Source organism: Gorilla gorilla, chromosome 3 (assembly GCF_029281585.2).
Source record: "Gorilla gorilla gorilla isolate KB3781 chromosome 3, NHGRI_mGorGor1-v2.1_pri, whole genome shotgun sequence".
NCBI lineage: Eukaryota > Metazoa > Chordata > Mammalia > Primates > Hominidae > Gorilla > Gorilla gorilla.
This window is the reverse complement of record NC_073227.2, coordinates 198,826,750-198,841,661: the sequence shown is the minus strand read 5'-3', so window position 1 is coordinate 198,841,661 and position 14,912 is coordinate 198,826,750. Positions and strand designations below refer to the sequence as shown.

General features: G+C 37.1%; 1 long non-coding RNA gene across 2 annotated transcripts in view; it reads left to right on the top strand.

Moving 5' to 3' along the window:
- LOC129532918 (uncharacterized) overlaps positions 1 to 12,570 on the top strand; it is a 218,796-nt gene extending 206,226 nt beyond the window's left edge. For both annotated transcript variants that reach the window (XR_008678856.2, XR_008678857.2), the window contains exon 5: positions 11,890 to 12,570. This is a non-coding gene — a long non-coding RNA (uncharacterized lncRNA). The remainder of the gene's footprint in view (positions 1 to 11,889) is intronic.
- The last annotated feature ends 2,342 nt before the right edge of the window (positions 12,571 to 14,912 follow it).

Genomic DNA, 14,912 nt, shown 5'->3' with positions numbered 1-14,912 from the left:
TTGAGATACAGAAAAAAAAACAAAACGTTTTTTGACTCTAGAATAAGCTGTAGGGGAAGAGGTCAAGTGTTGGAGAGAAGCCACACTATTTGTTTTTAAATCAAATTCATTGTATGTTTGTAGAGCCAGATAGACCTTTCATCCAGGAACAAAGAATCATTTCGAAGGGCTATGTGTATTCATCTCTGAGAGACATTCACTGACCCACGATGATAATCTCAAGATTTAGTAGGGGAAAAATGAGCTTTCTCAACATGTTTATCAATATATTATGAGTTGTGTCACTAGGATTATCATTTTATAAATTGGCAAGTTGTTACAATTTGGTAAATATGGAATAATTTTCAGAAATTAAAATTTTTACTGTCATATTCTTTTGTCTGTTTTAAAAAGTAGAAGGTAGCATACATATAAAAACAATGGAAGAATATATGTTTAAATGGTAAAATAAGATAAAACATGTAATGAGCCCACAAAACCACAAATGCAGTCATAGATACACATACAGTAAATATGATTACACAAAGTATATTGGGATTTTAATGAATATAGATTTAAATTTTTGGACATTATGAAAATGAGTCAGTAAAATTAGAAAACATTTCAGTTGTCACCAAAAGCCATCACCCGTACAGATCAATCGGCAAACAAAACCAAATAAACATCTATTTCTTTAGCTACACTCAAGCAGCGAATTATCCCATGGACAGTTACATAGGGAACAGACAGACAATCTCACCATAAACATTTTCACAAAAGATTTAAAACAGCAACAAAAACAAAACACTTCTTTCAGCTAGCCCTTCTGGTGATGGACTGTGTATGTATTCATGACAGCATTTGTGTTTTTGTGGGCCCATTCCATAAACTTTGTTCTATTTTACTATTTATAAATGATCCGCTATAAAAAGAGAGAAAAAAAGTACCAAGTGGCACAGGTGCTTCAGTTTCCAGCAATTTATATATTGATGTACATCTTTTAAAAATTTGATAGAGTTTTCTATATATTAGATTATTGCACCCAAATCTGCAGTCTTGAAATTTAACACCCAATTTGACTGGTAATCTAATCTGCTAAACAATGACCTTGATAATACTCCAGAAAACAAACTGATATTATGCAAAACTTTGGGCCTCAGAGTTAAAGGGATAAGGCTTTTATGGATTTCCTTAAATTGGTTTTACCTGATGATGAAACAAAAGCTATGTGAGACCACAGAAGATGACTCTCCTCTAAATGACATCAGGAAGATCCCTTTCTCCTTACTCACTGATTGAGGCCTAAAAATTCCAAATTTATGCCATTTTCTTGGATTCACTTATTTTTAATTCCAGGTAAATCTAAGATGATTAACGCTTTCAGATGGTATTTGACATTAAGCCTCACGTGATTTTTTGACCCTCTCCTGAAAGAAAATTGAATTGGGGAAGGAGAATGGACCATAACGTCCTCTATGTCCTGAGAGGAACGTAAAAGAAGTTCTTCCAAGTGTTCAAATGGAAAGTCTACATATTCACCATGAAACCCAGTGCTTGGTGATTTTGCTGAGAATTCCCTAGGCAAAATTTTGAATTCTTGAGGAAATTAAAAGATTTTAAAATCTCAAAGAATTTGTTAAATCTTTTGAAGTTAAATATGACATCATTCAGAAGGATGACATTTACCTCCACTGTGGTACATAGTTACAACACTCCTTTCCACTAACTGTTATACAGTGGAATGAATGTGATACATCTGCTTTTCCAAAAGTAAACTTAGAGAATCAGGCAGGGACAAATGTCAAGAAGACATAATCAAGTGTATTGTGGATTATGCTTATCTCTGACTTTTATTGCCTTTGGGAAGAGGAAATTCTGTTAGAATAACACATCTGTTCTTCCTGCCCCAATTGTTTTTTATTTGTTTGTTTGTTTTTGGAGATAGAGTCTCGCTCTGTCGCCCAGGTTTGAGTGCAGTGGCGCGATCTCGGCTCACTGCAACTTCCGCCTCCCGGGTTCAAGCGATTCTCCTGCCTCAGCCTCCTGAGCAGCTGGGACTACAGGCGCCCGCCACCACGCCCGGCTAATTTTTTGTATTTTAGTAGAGACGGGGTTTTACCGTGTTGCCCAGGCTGGTCTGGAACTCCTGAGCTCAGGCTCCGCCCTCCTCGACATCCCACAATGCCAGGATTACAGGTGTGAACCACCACCCCGTCCCGTGAGAGAACACATCACACTTGTTTTGGAGTATTATTAGGGTTATTTGTTAGCTAATTAGATACATAATGTAACTCATCTTCTTTTATTTGGGATAGCTCTACTTACAGCAACACCTGCCCCATACAGCTATGTCATGGCTGTTCCTAAGGCTTTGCATCTAGTGTAAGGAGGAGAGAGTCCTGACATGTTCCAAGCCCCATCTGAGGCTGGAGGGGCAATTCCCTGTATTACCATGGTTATGTACTAGGTAGCCCATTAATTCCAAGTACATGGGGATCATCTTCCAACCCAGACTTTATCTGCAATATAGCAATTTGCTGGATTCTTGTCCATTTCTTAGTTGATCCAAATTTGGGTGAAAAATATGAGTGTCAAACCCACACTGAGACTCTTCAGTATTTGACAATGAGTGGAATTTGGGATTGAAATAACCAACAGAGATGCTTTTGATGGTTCCAGGATTGGTCACTATAGACACCAGTTTTCGCGGCAGGATCCTGAGGCATTTGAACTTGCAGTCACTGAAGCATGAGGCAGTCTTCTCCAAGATAAAAGCCTGTGTTTCTACAGGTGAATGGTTGTTCCATGTCAGCAGGCACGAAGGTTTTGCCACCTAACAAGAGGTAGACTAGCAACCCACACACAAGCCAGTTTTACATAACCTATTCTATAGCAGATCTTGAAATGCATGGACCAAGCGTCATTAAAAAGTGGCACATTCAGTAAAATTGCACTTAAAGAGACTTTTGGTCCCATTAAAAGGTCTCCATGAAAGGAAGACAATGATAGTGCTTACTTTACTGTGGTTTTTCTCGTGGGCAACTTCTGGAGGGCTAATAGAGCAAAGCTATTTAAATAACAGAATCTGGAAAGAAACAGTCAAGTTCAAATTCCAGTGCTGCCATTTTGAACTGTGAAATTATTATTAGAACGTTTCTATTTTATTTTCCTCATCTATGAATTAAAATGATAATATTAAATATCTCCTAGGATTGCTTTAGGTGAAACCAGTTAGCTACATACGTACTCTGACAAATAGGAAGCCTTCAGTAAGTGCAAGCTATTACTAGTTTATTTACCCTAGAGAGGAAAAGTTCTAGTTTAAACCCTTCATGTTAAGAAAAACTATACAGTTCTAGAATTATATAGAACCTCTGCCACATTCTTGAAGACATTCAGAATTGTCTTCAAGGCCACTAGACAGCAACATTGAAGGACAAACTCTGAATTCAAGTAGAACGTCCTTTAGCCACTATCTTCTACATGCTCTTGAGTTAGCTTTCAATTTGCTAATTCTGTAAATTATGTTCCAGAGCTAAGATCTCAGGACCCAAACTATGTATTAATCCAAAGAAAAGCAATGATCTTCTTAACGGGATAGGAAGAAATAGGAAGTATCTAATACTAGTTAGGTCGTAGATACATCTGAAAGAACAATAGTCCTATGGTTACAGAAAAGCAAAACCCAGACAAAATAAGTTTATATATTCTTATGGAGACAGTAAAAGGTGGCAGATAAAAATAAGCCTTGGTGCACTAAATTCCAGAGAAAAAATATCTCTTCATAAGGAAACAGAGAACCAAGAAAGATTCCACACCTGGGAGTTTGTGTGAGTATCTGATAATGGATGTACCAGACTGAGATAACAGTAATAATATGAAATCAATCAACCCTTAGAAGATAGTGTGGGATGGCAAGATAAACTGGAATCGGAAGAAATGTAAATCCAAAAATAAAACATTCAGTATAGAAAGTCACACACACACACACACACACTGCTAAAATTATGACTAGAAAGCATCAGTGGAAAAGAAATGGTAAGTAAATTATGTCACGGACATTCTCACAGTGGTTGAATCCAGGGGCCGTATCAGAATAAAACCCGAAAAATATCTAAAATAGTAGTCAACCCATCCCAGCTTAAATATTTGCACATTTTTAAATGTGAAAGCTTGGGAGAGTGGAATTGAGACTACTCACAGATGAATTCACCTAATTAAAGGTACAGATAAGACCTATTCTACTTACCATAAATGCCAGACAATATATAGAAAAAAAGAGTTGTAATATCTGGGAAAATGAAAAAAATGAGACAAAAATATTACACTTATTATTTTATATGTAATATCTAGATTCTTTAAATTAAGAGTTATGCAGAAAAGCAGAACAATATGTCTCATAATGAAAGAAAAAGCAGTCAATAGAAGCAGAATTATAGATGACAAAATTATTGGAATTAGCAGATAAAAACCTTTAATATTATAAATTTTTTAAAAGAATTTACAGAAAAAGATATAAAAGGGTAAGGAGACAGTTTATTTCAGAAGAGAAATAAAAGAACCAGAAGAACTTTCTAGAAACAAAAAAAACAGTTTGTGAATAAAACTACATTGGATAAATTTCAACAAATTAGACATGGCAGAAACACGGATAAATTAATTTGATAACAGGTTAATAGAATTGTGTCCATTTAATCAGAGAAAAAAGTTCGAAAAAACATGAATTAAACATTTACTGCCTGTCAGAAAATATCATCTAATATTTAGTCCTAGAATGATATTTCATTCTAGGGTGATATTTCTTATTTATAAAAAAGCATTTGGAAAATATGGTAAAATTGTTATCAATCTGAAGAAGACATCAAGCCACATAGTAAGGAGCATAAATGGTCCCAAAAAGGCCATAAATAAAAATAAAAGCACAAAGAGAGATCACTGTTAAAGTGTTGGAAATGAAAGATAAACAGATACTTTTTTAAGCAGTGAAATAAGACACAATACATACAGTGGGACAAGGAAAATGATGGCTGACTTCTTATCCAAAAACAATCACACCAGCTGGGCACAGTGGCTCACCCCTGTAATCCTAGCACTTTGGGAGGTTGAGGCAGGCGGATCACTAGTGAAATTATCATGCAACAGTGAACACAAACAAAAGCAGAGAAAAAATGTGAACCATGGAAACACTACAAAGTGATACAGAAAATGGCTACACCTGGAAATTCATATCAACAAAAAAGAATAGTGTCAGAAGTGATGACATATGGATATTAAAAAAAAACTGCATCCTTCTACTTAGTTAAATACCATTGAGTATTTTATTTTATTTATTTATTTATTTGAGACTGAGTCTTGCTCTGTCACCCAGGCTGGAGTACAATGGCGCATCTTTGCTCACTGCAACCTCTGCCTCCTGGGTTCAAGCGATTCTCCTGCCTCAGCCTCTGGAGTAGCTGGAACTACAGGCGTCTGCTACCATGCCAAGCTAATGTTTGTATTTTTAGTAGACATGGGGTTTCACCATGTTGGACAGGCTAGTCTTCAACTCCTAACCTCAGGTGACCCACCCACCTTGGGCTCCCAAAGTGCTGGGATTACAGGCATGAGCCACCACGCCTGGCCACCACTGGGTCTTTAAAGCAAAAAATAATAGCAAAGATTGTGAGGCTTGTAACATATATAGAAGTAAATATACGATAAAACAAAGGACTGAAAATTTTTACTTCTATAATTTGTTTAATGTAAAATGATAGAAAATCAATTAAAAGATATATTGAAACCCTAGAGCAACTATTAAGAAGTAAAACAAGGACTTTTTTTTGTAATGGAGTCCTCCTCTGTTGCCCAAGTTGGAGTACAGTGGCACAATCTTGGCTCACTGCAACCTCTGCCTCCCGGATTCAAGCAATTCTTCTCCCTCAGCCTCCTGAATAGCTAGGATTACAGGTGCCCACCACCAGGCCCAGCTAATTTTTTTGTATTTTTAGTAGAGACAGGGTTTCCCCATGTTGGCCAGGCTGCTCTCCAACTCCTGACCTCAAGTGATCTACCGGCCTTGGCGTCCCCAAGTGCTGGGATTATAAGCATGACTCACCGCACACGGCCACAAGGACATATTTCTGAAGACTAATTTGAGACAAAGTAAAATACTAAAAAGAAAAAAAGAAAAGAAATATTAATATCAAAAATGGTAGGAAATAAGGAATAAATGAACAAATAAGAGATGTAATAATCTGGCCAGTTGTGGTGGCCCATACCTGTAATCCCAGCATTTTGGGAGGCCAAAGCTGGAGGATCACTTGAGGCAAAGAGTTTGAGACCAGCCTGGACAACAGAGACTCCATCTCTAAAAAACTTTTAAAATGAGCTGAGCATGGTGACGCATGCCTCTGGTTCCAGCTACTCGGGAGGCTGAGGTGGAAGGATTGCTTGAGCCTGGGAGGTTGAGGCTGCAGTGAGCCCCTGAACTCCAACCTGAGCTACAGAGTAAGACTCTCTTGATGTAAGATTTTTACCCAATCATATCAATAATTACATTCAATGTGAATAAGCTAAACATTTTAAGAGATTTCTAGGTTGTTTGAAAAGATCCACTGGCATACTGCTTACAAAATATTAAAGCCTTTATATATAATGTGTTTATATGTGTATGTATGTAGATACAATGTATCTTTGATACAATATAATAGATAGGAATGTAATGATATCAAGGATTTGAAGGTAGGAGACATGTTTTTACTGGACGTGAAGAAGCATATTTCAAAAAGATAAAAATATCAATATCAAAAAAACAAATCCTACAGCCGGGTGCAGTGGCTCCCACCTGTAATCCCAGCACTTTGGGAAGCCGAGGCAGGTGGATCACCTGAGGTCAGGAGTTCAAGACCAGCCTGTCCAACATGGTGAAACCCTGTCTCTAATCGAAATACAAAAATTAGCCAGGCATAGCGGCAGGCACCTGTAGTCCTAGCTACTCGGGAGGCGGAAGCGGGAGAATCGCTTGAACCCAGGAGGCAGAGGTTGCAGTAAGCCGAGATCACACAACTGCACTGCAGCCTAAAGGGAGCGAGACTCCATTTCAAAAAGGAATTCTAAATATTCATGCTACTATAACAAGGTTTTTAATAAGAGATTTAAGAGACAGACTCATGGAATTCTAGATTTTAAGATTCCACTCACGAGATTTAAAAAGGATACAGAAGATTTGAATAATATTCTTAGCAACCTAACCTACTGAGTTTTATTGAACTGTATAATCACAACTGCAGAATACACTTATGAAGTACACATGGTATATTCACAAAGAGAGAAAAATACCAGGTTGTAAAATAAACCAATAGATGTTACAAAATTGAAATCATACTGAATATGTTCTCTGATCATAACAGAACTCAATTAGAAATAGCAAAAAATAACTAAAAAATACTCCCTAAAAGGTGACCACAATCTTCTAAATAACCGATTGATCAAAGAACTCAGAGAAATAATATATTTCCAAATTAGTGATAATGAAAACCCTATCAAAATTTGTGGGATGCAAGTAAGGTGTCCTTAGAGAGAAATTTATAACTTTAAATGTCTGTTGTTACAAAAAGCAAAAAACGAAGCTTCTACCTTAGAACCAAAGAAAAGAAAATACAAGTTAGTAGAATAAAGGAAAGGATTTTTTTTATTTAAAGCTTAAGAACAGGCAAAGATAATGTATTGTGATTTAAAATCAGAACTTCCAATTCACTTTAGAAGTCTGGGGACAAAATTGACCAGAAAAGAGTACAGTGGATGCGCTGGAAATATTCTCTATTATTTTTCAAGTATGGGTTTCAAGTATGGGTTATACCTTTTCAAATTCACTAAAAATTTACTTTTAAACATTGTACTTTTATGCAAATCATATCTCAATACAAAATGTAAAAGTAATAGACACTTATTACAAACATATATGCCATTTTTCTGAATTAAGGTAGTTAAATAATTCAATAAATTTACTGTAAACCCAAAGGCCAAGAACACTATTTTAAAAAGCTGTCGATAGATATTGTCTGTAAGACTCAAGTTTACTTAGAAAATCAAGGAGGAACTGAATCTGTTGAAAATATGAAATATGAAGACCAATTAAAAAAACGATTTGGCAGAAAGATGAGAAGATATTTCTTATAGGAAATGTTGGGACCTTAGAGGAAGCTAAATTAAAAAAAAAATAGTCATCTTGAAGTTGAAGCTGGAAAAAAAATAAGTAGTATGACTTCTTAAAAAAGGTATTCTGAAAAGAGTTTGTTTTTAGTTCTTATTCCATAGAAATGACTGAAGCAAATAACAACCTGTGAAAGAAAGAATTGATAAGGTAGACTTCTGGCTTCACACGGTGGCTCAGGCTTGTAATCCCAGCACTTTGGGAAGCCAAGGCAGGTGGATTGCTTGAGTCCAGGAGTGTTCAAGACCGGCCTGGCCAACATGGCAAAAACCATGTTCTCCAAAAAATACAAAAATTAGCCAGGTATGGTGGCGCACCTGTGGTCCCAGCTATTCTGAAGGCTGAGGTGGGAGGATCGCTTGACTCTGGGGAATGGAAGTTGCAGTGAGCCAAGATGGCGCCACTGCACTCCAGCCTGGGAGACAGAGTGGGATCCTGCCTCAAAAAGAAAATAACAACAACAAAAAAGAAAAACAGAAAAAAAAATGAAAAAAGCAAAAAAGGTAGTCTTCATTAAAATTAAAAATATTTGTTTTTTGAAAGCCACTGTCAAGAGAATGAAAAGAAAAGACACTGAGTGAGAGAAAATATTTGTGATAGACATTTGGTATAGGACTGTTTTCCAAAATATACAAAGAACTCTTAAAATTTAACAAGAAAACCATCCACTTAAAAATGGGCTGAAGCCAACCTCATCAAAGAAGATGCAGATGGAAAATAAGAACATGAAGAGTTATTCCACATCATACATAAATAAAGAAATGCAAATTAGAACAAAGAGATACCACTGTGCATTTATTAATACAATGCCAAAAATTCAGAACACTGACAACACCAAATATGGATAAGGATGTGGAAGAACAGGAACTGTCTTTCATTGCTGGTAGGGATTCAAAATAGTAAAAAGGTACAACCACTTAAGAGGGAAGTTCAGCAGTTTCTTACAAAACCATACATATTTTTAAATGTACAATTCAGTAATTTAACTCCTTGGCATTTATCCAAAGGAGCTGAAAATGTATGTCCACACACATACTTGCACATGGCAGCTTTATGCATATTTGCCATATAGCAGCTTTATGCATATTTGCCAAGATTTAGAAGCAATGAAGATGTACTTCTGTAGAGTGGTTAGATAAACAATGGTACATCCAATGGAATATTATTCACCACTAAAAAAGCTATCAAAACATCAAATAACATGAAGGAACTGTAAGTGAATATTACTAACTGAAAAGAACTGATCCAAAAAGTTTACATATTGTTTGATTTCAACTATATGACACTCTTGAAAAGGCAAAACTGTATAGACAGTAGAAAGGTCATCATGCCTGTAATTCCAGCACTTTGGGAGGCCGAGGCAGGTGGATCATGAGGTCAGGAGTTCGAGACCAGCCTGACCAACATGATGAAACCCTTTCTATACCAAAAATACAAAAATTAGCTGGGTGTGGTGGCATACGCCTGTAATTCCAGCTACTCAGGAGGCTGAGGCAGGAGAATTGCTTGAATCTGGGAAGTGGAGGTTGCAGTGAGCTGAGATTGCACCACTGCACTCCAGCCTGGGTGACAGAGTGAGACTCCATCTCAAAAAAAAAAAAATTAGTGAGATCAGTGGCTGCTGCCAGGGGTTAGGGGAGAGAGAGGGATGAGTAGGCAGTACACAGGGGAATTTTAGGGCAGTGCAAATACCCTGCATGATACTATAATCATGGATACATGCCGTTATACCTCTGTACAAATCCGTGGAGTAGACAACACCAAAAGTGAACTCTAATGTACACTATGGACTCTGGCTAATGATGTGTCTCAGGTTGATCAATTTTAACAAATGTGCTATTCTGGTGGGGATGTTGATAATAGGAGAGGCTGTGCACGTGTTGGGGAAGGGATATCTCTGCACCTTCTTCTCAATTTTTCTATGAACCTCAAATTGCTCTAAAAGATAAAAGTGTATTTTTTTTTATGACAAGGATGTCAAGAAACATAGCATAATGCGTAGAGAGCAGACCAAGATGATGCATGCAGAGGGATTCAGAATGCAAGACACTGATGTTTTAAAAAGAGGCTTGTATTTAGAGCCATTGGGAAAATGTACCTTATAGATTGGGACAGCTCTACTGTTTATTTAAAATGTGTACAAATTTTAGAAGAGTTTGGAAAGATCAAACTCTCAAAAATTATTCGATGAGTTTGCAGGCGACAGCAATTAAGGGAAGGCATGCTATTTTTGCCTATTCCTTAAGAAAATAGCCTGAGAAATTTGAGGAATAAGACCACTAAGAGAATGCAAATCAAAGTGAGCCTCTGAAAGGGGAATCTGGCAGGAAAATAATAGTCCAGGCTTGTTTTTTGTTGTTGATAGTGGTGTGTTGAAAAACAACTTGTTTTGTGGGGTTATCCATCTCTAGGTTTTGTAGATGAAAGTGAGCAGTTTGAATGATGAGTGAATGGTTTTACTGGGCCCAGAACTCACTGATTTGTAATCAATAAGCATGTAGGTATCCCCATAAGATGTAATACTGTGAATTGTTACTATACCAGAAAGTACAGGAAAAGGCATAGAAGAAACAATTCAGTCCAGAAATCTTATCAACCCCATGCAGCCACTGAAGGAGCTGAACTGAGTTAAGGAGCTGAACCGAGTTTAGAAGCAGGTTTAATGACACTTTCTGGGAAGAAGTAGTGAAATATCCGAAAACGATAAGCAAAGATTACCCTGGGAAGTTGAAGCAGATGTACTTCAGTTGCAGGAAAATCAACAGTAGTGTCAGGAGCCTACCGATGATGACCTGATAGTTGACACAAAAATAGGGACGTGGAGCCGTTTAGCACAAATGGGTGCTAAAACCATTAGGATTTACGTGGATGGGGTAGATTTTAGAGGACTCAGTAATTCCACAGAAAGAAGCAATAGCATCAGCTTCTAACAGATTTTAACATCATGTCTCTCTATGGTTCAGAAATGAAAAGCTCTAAGAGGAACTGGAAATTAAGAGGTTTAACTATGTTCTGTGGGATAAAGGTGGTTTGAAATGAGGCCCAGGTTTGGGCTGCCAGCATCACAAATTTATAACCTTTGCCAGAGAGCGGCAGTGATTGAAATTCCATTAAGAAAGAGAAGATGGGGTACAATGGGTGACTTTTTTCCATATAAATATGCTACTAAAAGTAAACATTTAATGAAGAGTTGTTTCAATTGAGTTATTATGTGGACTGTGAACATATGGCATAGATTGGCCAGCACCCTGGCTAAGAAGATTTTTCCTTCCATTCTCCCTCCTTGAGTAATTGAGTCTTTCCTGTGGTCTTCCATGATCCCAAAGAGTAGTGTTTAGGTAGATGGTTTTATTTTCGGTAACTGATTTTGTTTTCTAAACTTTTACCATACAGGGCCAGTTGGGTTATCCTTCTTGTTTCATTGTTTGTCCTGCTTAAAATTGAGAATGAACAGAGACTCATTGATTTCATCTTCTGAATTTGAAAAGAATGACACACATTGCCCTGCAATTCAGGTCTGGCTTCAGCTGCAGGAAGACAGACCCCCAACCCAGAACAACCCTGCGTGGGGAATCCTTCGGGAAAAGGCTAAGCAAAATACAACACTGGAATTTGGGAAGGGGCTTGAAGAGTTTGTTTTTAAAAGTCTTGAGCAATAAATCATCTAACCACAAGAGTAAGAAAATTAGTTTTCAACTTTAATTTCTTTGGTCTTTCAGTTTTAACAGGCACAGCTTTAACATTCATTTTCGACCCACTGAAGAGGAGATGAGCTTATTGGCTGGTGCACCTTGACAACATGTAGGTGGAAAACAGGACATTCAGTCTTTGGTGCAGAGTGGTCTGGGAGATACTTATGAACCATTTTAGCACATTTCAGGACCAGGTAACAAAATCAACACTGCACTGAAGTGGCATCAGGAAGATCCATCCACAGAAGCAATGTCTGCTATGCAGGAAGCAGCTTCATCAAGGTGGAAGCAGGTCTGTGCTTCCAGGCTGGCCAGTATCGTTCATGAAAACAGCACATTGTGGCTGACTATGGTTTGAAGAAACAAAGGAAGCCAAAGAAAACAAAAAATGCTAACGGAGAATTTAATCCATCTCTCAGAGGTGGAGGAAGTTTCATTGGAATTGCTCCCTGTTCTTTTACTCTTCTTTCCCCCGAAGGGAGTGTGGTAGATTGAGTTTAGAAGACAGCCCTGAACATGTATGGCTCAGCCCTTTTGCTCCATTTTGTCTTGGAGAAGGGCTGGATTCTGTGCTATTCTCCTGTGCTTTAAGTTTTGTAGCTACGGGATTTATCTAACAGCCTGACTGGTTTGGAAAGTCTGTCTTATTTTGATGTTTTCTGTTACCTAGCCCGCTAACATGTTTTTCAAGAAATATAGCTAGTATTTTCTCCCTCTCTCTGACTCCTATTTCTATTTCTTTGTTGGTTCTAAGCATGGGTGGTCAAGAGTTGTATTGATTTATCATGTTCCTTCAAACCCTTACACAGTTGTACTGAAAAAGGATAGGAGTTTTCACTGGGATAGAAGTCCTGTGTGTAGTTACGCAGATTGCCCTCATTCAGACGCTGCTGGGAAAACCATAGATTTTTGTTCCTCTAACAATGTTGTTGTCATCTCTGTACAGCAAGAAACTTAGGATGCTTTATGTGATGATATTGAAATTTTTACAATAGAGACATGCAAATATGGGCAAAACAGTTGCTCAAAAACTGAACACCAATGGAAATGTCATCTCAAACTGTCTGGAATTTTGAATTTCAGTGAGCCATCAGACAAAGAGAAAGGGAGAGGGAGAGCAAAATACACAGTAAGAAATATTTGCAACAAACTGGGATCTGCTTTTTCCTAAGTTATGTGCTGTCTGCTTAGTAATTTCCATAAGCATCACATCAGTCCGTGATTAAATACATTTCAAATCTCAGAAGCCATACGATTTTTTTTTAAAGTCACACAGCTACTGAGTGGCAGAGTTAACATTCAAACCCAGTAATGATCTTTCCATTATTTGATGCAGATGGTAGGAGCATCTCAGAGTCTCTTCAACTTCATGCTCATTTTATCACGGTGTCTTAAGATGAGATTATTTACCTGTCGTTTACGTTTTTCATCCTGATGGCAAATAGTAACAGCTTTTTTCTTCTCAGAGAATATGCTATTACAAAAGCAAATAAAATATTATAAACATAAAGCAAAAAATGAGGGGGAAGAATGTTCTACTTTAGACAAAATGGCTTTGCTCAAAATTTGCACCTAGGTTAGTGGGAATACTGATGGCTGTTTCTTGTCCCTTTTGTTTATTAATGGAATTGGAGTGAGGAGCTACTGGGGAGTTGAGGTGGTCACATTTAGCATATATAGTCTAACCATTTTTAAGTGTTCTTTTTTGTTGTCTTTGCTAGTTTTTTTCTACTTTCTGTTAAATCATTCTCAAGAGATAGTTTTAAACAAGTTAGTCTCAGAGAGATTCCACTATTTTATGTAATTTTTGTCTTTTCATATCACATTAAGATGATGTCCCACTCATGATGTATATTGGATTAACTAAGAACATATGCCATATGGCGTCATTGACAGACAATGTTTATGACAGTTGATTAGTAACCTCACTTCAATTGATGTAGTGTATACACTAATTCCCTTCAGACTCTGAACAGCCAAAAACAGGCAGAAGAAGCAAGGCATTTAACAAAAATTATGAAATTATTCCTCCTAAGAAAAAAAGTCACACGTGGTAATAAAAATTACCATTAACATTTCTCTTATTTGGAGGAAACATATTTTTTGTTTTCCCCATTTTAAGTAAAATTCCAATCTCATAGATTGTATGTACATTATGAGAAATGTTTAACCACTCACAGAGCACTCATTTTACATCTCATCTGTTCTGTTAAAGAGAGGAGAAAAGTCAGTCTCACTTCTTTTTCCCCCCTTTAACAGCGTAAAGAACCCATGGTGAATTGCACACTGACAGCACAGGAATATCCATTCTGTCATTTCCAGAATATTGACTCACTGCAGTCCTCTAGCCTATGTGCATTCCCGACTCGTGTCCACAGTGCTCCATGACTGTGCCATCCTCCACACGTTCATTTCAAAAAACCTAGTTCTTACAGGCAGGCTTCAAAATCGAAAAGCCAGAAACTTAAGCAAAGAAGAAAAATTTAAGTTGAAAGAACTGTTCATCAAATTCAACACAATACGAAGTCTTTGAGGAGTTATTTTCAACTGCTGTGTTTAAAAATACCACTTGTCCCACAGTTAGTAGTTAGGATTTCATCATAAAATACTCCCGTAAAAACTATTTAATTTTCTAGTACAGGGAGGGAGGATTTGATCCCTTATTAAACATTTTATGGGAATGTCTAAAAGTGCTTTCAATTATTTATCGAATTGAAGTCTAGGCCTTGGAAACTGCTGGCATCACACACACACACATAATATTATCAGCCCACTGAGTGCCATTAGGTCATAAAGCGCTGCTGTAGCAACATCTCTGGTACAGCTGCTGGTGCTCATGCAACTTTTACTACAGTTATAAAGTCATTTATTACATTTTCTTTATGATGCTAATACATTGCAGTCTGTTACTTTATTGTTCCCACTGTGATAAAGACTGAAATGTATATTGTGCAAAAAAAGTTTACACACATATATATATATATATATACACACACACACAGCCCTACTAACATAGCCTGTTGCATTAAAAAGCTCTTAGATAAACTTAA